Genomic DNA, 7,178 nt, shown 5'->3' on the forward strand with positions numbered 1-7,178 from the left:
AGATTTTAATTTCTCAAGTTATTTAAGAGATTAAGAATTTGATTTGACACCATAAAAATGAAACTGGGTACGTATTGTTAAGGAATAATGAAGAAAATAACAAGAGTGGACTTACTACATAAACAAACTAAATGGTTTTGCCATGTGAAGGCCGAATAATAACTATCATGGAGACGGTTTTACTATATGTAGGTAGAGAGAAGTGGTGGGAGTTTTGAGCCTTCCCTTGGATCACAGAAGTAGGGACACGGAATTTGCAAAAGCCTTGTTTGAGGCAGCTGGCATGATGCTTATAACACACAAGCAAAAAATCACCAGTGTGGACCTTGCCTTTGTGTGACGAGGAAACTTGTGTAAGTGCAGTAGTGGTAAATGCAAAAGCAGATTTAAGTAAAAAATTTCTCTTAATTCAATGATTTTTAAAAAGTTTCTACATTATTATATTTTGGGATTGACTACTGAATTTTATTAAAAAATGGACCAAATGAATTATCAAACCTGTTTCTTTTGAAAGTAATAGTATAGTACTGAAGTCTATGAAAAACTGATTTGGACTGGTGGAGTGGCTCAAGTGGTAAAGTGGCTGCCTATCAAGCATAGGCAAACCCCAGTACTGAGTTCAAACCCCAGTACTGCCAAAACAAAACAAAATAAAAAAATAAAAAGGAGAAGAAGAAGAAAAGAAAAGAAAAACACAACAGAGCCTTACTCTTGGGCTGCAGGTAAGGCTCAAGAGGTATTGAGAGTGACTGCCTGGAAAGTGCAAAGAGTTCAAACCCTAGTACCACCAAATAAAACAACAGCAGCAACAAAATCAAACAAATAAGAATAATTGCTGTAAGGGGATTCAATTTAATTTAAACTCAGTCTTGTACAAACTGCATAAAAGTTGTTGGAAATAGAAAAGCAAGCACACCTTAATGTATTCCTTCCTTCCATCTCTTTCTCCTTCCTTCCTTTCCTTTCCCTTGCTCTCTCTCTCTCTCTCTTGCACCTCTTTCTCTGTCTTTTTTTCCAGTCTCTTCCTTGTTTTCTCATGAGAGTTGAGAGCAACAAGATAATACCCAGTTTTGATTCTGGAAATCACCATGTTATTTAGAATAAGAGAATTTCTAATAAATATAAAATATATTTTACTTCTTCTTGAATGTTCTCATTTAAAGCATCAATAATGCTTTGAGTTTCAGTACATTTGGGCCAGTTTTTTCCCCAATGGCTTACTCATATCCTACTCATGTGAAGGCATAGTAAGTTTATGTGCAATTAAACTTCTTTACTATTCAAAAATCCAGGTGTTCTGGAAACAATTCTCACTAGGATATTCAACTCTTTGTAAAGCTAAATTCTCTTTGTAAAGCTAAAGTTCTGGGGTAAAAAAATGAATTGGACGTTATTTCAACTATTGAGAAACTTAGAATGTAAAGTGGGACACTTGCATGGAATAAGCAGAAGGTAAAAATATTTTCCACTAAAATTTAGAAAATGTATTTGTTTTGTTCCATAACTAGTGGCTTATAGTATTACTTTTGTAAAAAGCTTCTTGGTGTTTTATTTTTCCTGGAGTTCTAAGCTTATGAGAAATATATTTATATTCTACTAGTTCCACAATATGGGAGAAGAGTTATTGTTATTACATGCCTCATTTCATTTTGCAAAATGAAAATATCCTCAGGCTGGGACTAATGGACGGTAGTGAACCTAAAATAACTAAAAAGTGAAACTGTGATGAAAGAGTGCTGAAGCCAACATAGACATGAGGTCTAGTGTTGAATGACAAACGATAACAGTGCTGTGTAGGTTTCAGTGGTGGCAGCAGGGGATAGGGACATGGAAGCCCAGGTGAAAGCATTAAAGGACCAGACAGCTGTGGGTGGTATGAGTCATTACTGGGATTTTCCTGAAATTTCTTTTATCTTTACATTAAAAATAAATACATTAATCCAAATAGCACAGATTTTAAGCCCTAAAAAAAAAGGACAAAAGCCTATAAACTAAACCTTAAAATAACATGGCCCTGAATTATTTTGTTGTGATTAAACAATTATCAATACTCATGGAAAGAGAAATATTTAATTCACATTTTAGGGAATGGGATACATGAAATACTGAAACAGTTCTTTCAGAAGCAGAAAGAAAAACAGAACATAAAGCTATCTTACTGCTACTTCTACTTATGGAATAAGAAATAAATATATGTAAGAACATTTGTGTGATCAGGGCCAGAATGAAACTGATGAGCTTGCAATATCCTCTCTAGACCTGAGTTCATAAAGTGCATCTTGACAGAAGCCAGTATTATAAGAAAGAAATAATGTCTATTTTCAAATAAATGTGAAAAGCCTTGTTTTCAATAAAGCTCAACAGAGTTGTCTACTGGAGGACTTCTCTGAGCCTTTAGTATAGATATGAAGTATAATGTCCCAAGAAGGGATGGCAGAATCCAAATACTTTCAACCATGGAACACTTTTAGAATTGCCACAAGGGCCATAGGTTCTTAAGACACAGTTTTACAAAATTTTATGCTGGTATTGAGCATATAAAAAATACACAACCAGTGTTCTTTGTTTCAAAAGAAAACAAATGGAGTCAAATTATGTATCTCTCATGGGTCTAAAATAGAATTAGTCACTTAGTATGTGTAGCCTTATTTTATCCTGATCCTACTGTGATATAAATATTAGTACTTTTCCCTACCATATTCTTTCCACCCCCACCCATTCCCACTTTGCAGATTAGGAATCTGGGGATCTGAGAGGTTGAATACATTATTTTAGCAAAGTGGTAACATTTAGGCTGGGATTAAAATTCCCTAAAGCTTTCTAAAAACTTAAAATTTGGAAAATCATGAATTGCAATAAAAAAAATTAAACACAGAATGGATTCTGCCACATGCTAGAAACATTGTTTAAAGAAAGTGACACCTATGTGTGTGACTTTGGTAGTGTAAAGAAGATATGATCTTTTCTTAGGAATTTAAGATTTGGTGGGAAAGCAGACCCATAAACAAGTCATTTCACTGCAATGTGGTGAGTAAGAGAGGCACAAAAATTTCCTTGCTTCTGTTCATGACATTCTCTTTTCCTGAAATATAGTAACTGGAGTCCTCCTCCTTACCCTTTAACATGCATAAGAAGCTTCAAGACTAAATGCCAGTGTGTGTTCCCTATCAAATATTTTCTGGGTACCCTAACCTCTTTTCTCATTTGGAATTAATTGACCTCTACAGCACTTTCGTTTTCTTACATCAACTCCTTATTTTCAAAGTTTGACTTACATTATGATTTGCAGTATATCTGTTCATCCTTCCTCCAGGACTGGGAGTTTCCTGAGGGATGACCTTATTTTAGATGTTCACATAATCTCTACCAATGCTTTGTTGGACTATAGCAGGCACTCAATACTCCTTTTGTTTGTTTGATTGCTTGATTTTTTAAAGTAAACTTAAAAATTTTTCTATGGTTTTAAAATCATTAATAACCTGTACTGTAGCACCAGGAAAATGCAAGAGGTCATTACAAAAAAAAAAAAGGGGGGTGGGTTCACTGTACTTCCAAGACTCATATTTTGTGGGGTTTTTTAATATTATTTTTTATCTCCCTCTGTTTATCATTAAGTTAAAGAATATGAGGAAAAAGTCAGAGTACATGAATTATCTAGAATTGTAGGAGAACCATGAACGGCTCCTCATGAATCAACAAGCCATGTAATTTTAGAAGTTATAAGGAACAAAATGAAGACTCTTAGTGTGGTAGTACCAGGGTTTTTTGATATCTGGAGTTCTGGAAATTCCTAGAAGCATCTAAGTGAAGCATGGGGAAAGATGGTTAATTCAAACAATAATAATTACATATATTTTCTTTTGTCAGATCTTGTCCAGACTTTGTAAGATACTTAAATATATTTAAAAAAAAATTGTTACCTGTTTATTATTTTAAGTTAACTAATTTAAAAAAACAGTTGAAACCATGATACATGTGGCCCTTGAACATTTAGAGTGGAGAGCCTAGCTATTTGTTCATAAATTATCAAGTGTATATGGTGCAAGACAAGTTTTAAAATGAAAATATATAACCTCATATGTTTTAACCTTTAAAAAGTGGAGATAGAAACAACTAAATGTCTTAGGGTAAGTACAGCAATAAATATATAATCAATTTTCCTTTAAAGAAACAGAGACTGGAAAGTTTTGACTACTCTATAACCACTTTGGGTTTATTTAAACCAAATTTTAACTCTAGATATTTCCTGAGACAATAATTTAAAGCAGGAAGTAGCCTTCCCAACCCTTCTTTCTTTTTTTTTTCCTATGAAGAGCCTGCGGAGATAGAGATACAGGCTTTGGAGACCACATAGTCTCTATGTCATATATTAATATAAATGAATATGCCTGGTTGAGTCCAGTAAAACTTTATTTACAAAAGCAGCTGATGGGCTTAATAATGTGTAGGAAATGACTGAAAGGAGGAGGGGACCTCTATTGTAGATGCCTAAAACAGCAACCTCCTTTTGAGAAATACTCACTCCATACTTCCGCTGTGATGTTGGAGTTTGAACTTTCTCTTTCCTTCAATTGGGGTCTTCCCAGTCAGATTCTACCCTTCATTAAATGAGTCAATATTTTTCTTTGGCCTAAATTGGCATAGCTATATTTCTGTTTCTTGCTCCTAGGAGTACCCTGCAAATATAAATAAGTAGGTACCACTGATTTGGAGATACAGCTGGAAGGGAGTGGGGAACAGTGATCATCCTTTGGCATACTTAGTTAGGATGAGTTGAAGACCCCAGATGTTTTTCTCAAGCCCCTACCTGTGGTCTTCTGAGACTGTACAACTGGTTGGAGCAGATGACACTCCCAACTGGAAGTGATTATAGATGAGAAGTCATCTTCCCCTTATAGAATCCTTCAAGGAGCTCTTCAAGTCACCACTCTGGGAGAAATACCTAGCATGCTTCTCTATAGAAAAAACATAGGTTGTAAACTGGGATATATCATTTCTCTGTGCTGTGCTGGAAGACACACTGGCTTGGCCATTTTCCCAGTGTTATAAACATTCTAATTCCTCTAGGATGCTTTTTTAAAGAATATTTTGTTTTTCATGGTAGTCATTGGTTTCCTCTCACAATTCTTAGCAGCATGGTCTTTGGAAAAAATTCAGCAGAAATGAACAGGAGACACCCCAGATAGACCTGTTCTTGTCACTTGAATCTTATCTCCTCTTGATTCTTTGAGAGTCTTTTCCACCTCCTCTCCAGTGGCTCATGTATTTCTCTTTGGCTCATATATTTCTATTTAAAGTAAAACTTTGAGCCTGAATTTCTTCATGATAGCAGAGGAATGATTTGAGTGGTATATGGAGACTGAGTGGGCCCCAAATAGGATATTCTTCATCAACAATTGCCTATGCCTAAATGCACACAGCTCAGCATGTTGGTGTTTATTGAGACAACTCTGTGGTTTGTCAAACTGTAGTTAAGTTGATGTTGACTATTTCACTGGGCACTCCCTCTAAAAACAAAAACTATGGGCTAATGGCAAAGAAACAAGTGACTAATGTGTATCCAACATGAGAGAACTAAAAGCAAGCCAAAATAAAAGCTGGAAAGAGCTCTAATTATTTGTAGATCCTACTGCATGATTATTTAAATGTGTTCGAGTTAATCAAATCTGTCACTCATGATTGGTTTAGTGGTTAAACACAAGAGTTGGCATACCTACTTTACTGAACCTGAATATCATTGCACCAATAATAAATTATTATGGGGTTACCAAATGTGAGTATCAAGATATGCTATTTTATTAGTCTTAATGATAATTCTCTGAAGTCAGTATTGACCTTGCTTTGTGCTGAGAGAAACTGAGGCCCAGAAGTGAAATAACCATCCCATAGTACATAAGTGGTAAAGGTTGGAGCCAAGACCACAATACATGTTGATTTGACCCCAGAGCCCATGGCTTTTCCCAGTATCATGACTACAGACATTCTGTAGAAATACCAGACACAGTGGAATGGAAGAATCTTTAATTTGCTGGACTTTTTTGTTGGATCCATCTAAAACTAGGATTACTAGGTTGTAGCATGGGAGTTTGTACCTTTGATTAATATATTTGCAAATAGGCAATACAAAGTTCATCTGAGAATCCTAAATCATAGTTCTCTCAACCAATCACTTTGTGCCTCTCTGAGGGACAGTTGACCATATTTGGAAACATTTTTGATTGTTAGAGCTTGGTGAAAACTGCTGTTGACATCTCATGTGTAGAGGCCAATAGGGATGCAAAATACCCTATGACATACAGGACAATTGTCTGCGACAGTGCCAAGTTAGAGAAACTGCTGTAGAATGCTTTTAGAAGAAATAACAAAACCTTGGAAAGAGTGAGAACTTGGCCAAGCAGAGTTGTACATCTCATGTCCATACATAATTCTATCTTATCTCTAGCAGCTCTTACAATTTCGCCCCTTAAGCATATGTCTCTGGCAGAACTGGTCTGTGATATGGGTGAATACAATTTTTTTAAAAAGTAAAAAAAGAAAATCTAAACTGATATTAAAATGGGACTCCAATCTTTCAGAAAAGAGCATTCACAGGCATGTTCCATGACTCTTATTCCATGTTCTGGAACTGTTGTTTGTAGCCATGTTCTTTTTACTTTTTACTCTTACACTGAATTTTTTTTCCCAAAAATGGCAACCTCCAAAACTGTCTCTTCTTTTGAAACACAGCATATGCTTGTTTAAACGTTCCATGTGGCCAGAGCTCCAAACATAGGGCTTTTCACATTTGTTTCTCATCATTTTTGACAATTAGCCTCCCTTATTTCAATAAACAGCTCACTCTTAAAGAGTAGTTCTTAAGTACCATTTATCTTTTCCTGGGTGGAGTGAAGATTTCCCATGACCAAGCATTTCACATTTTCCTTTACACAATGTTTTCCCAAGGTTTTAAATCTGTGGACAAACCTACAGGGAAGACAAAGAAAAGGATGTGTGAGAGTTGAAAGTCTAATTCTTTAGCTTCCACATGAAGGAAATCTCTCTGCCTCCAAGAACAGCCATAAATCGAGATATAGTTTCACTTCAATACAGGCAAATGACATTCTTGTTGCACAATTATACAGGAAAGGGAATAATGTTTTAACTTAACATACCTCTACGAGTACTAGATTTCAGTCATC

Source organism: Castor canadensis, chromosome 1 (assembly GCF_047511655.1).
Source record: "Castor canadensis chromosome 1, mCasCan1.hap1v2, whole genome shotgun sequence".
NCBI classification, from domain to species: domain Eukaryota; kingdom Metazoa; phylum Chordata; class Mammalia; order Rodentia; family Castoridae; genus Castor; species Castor canadensis.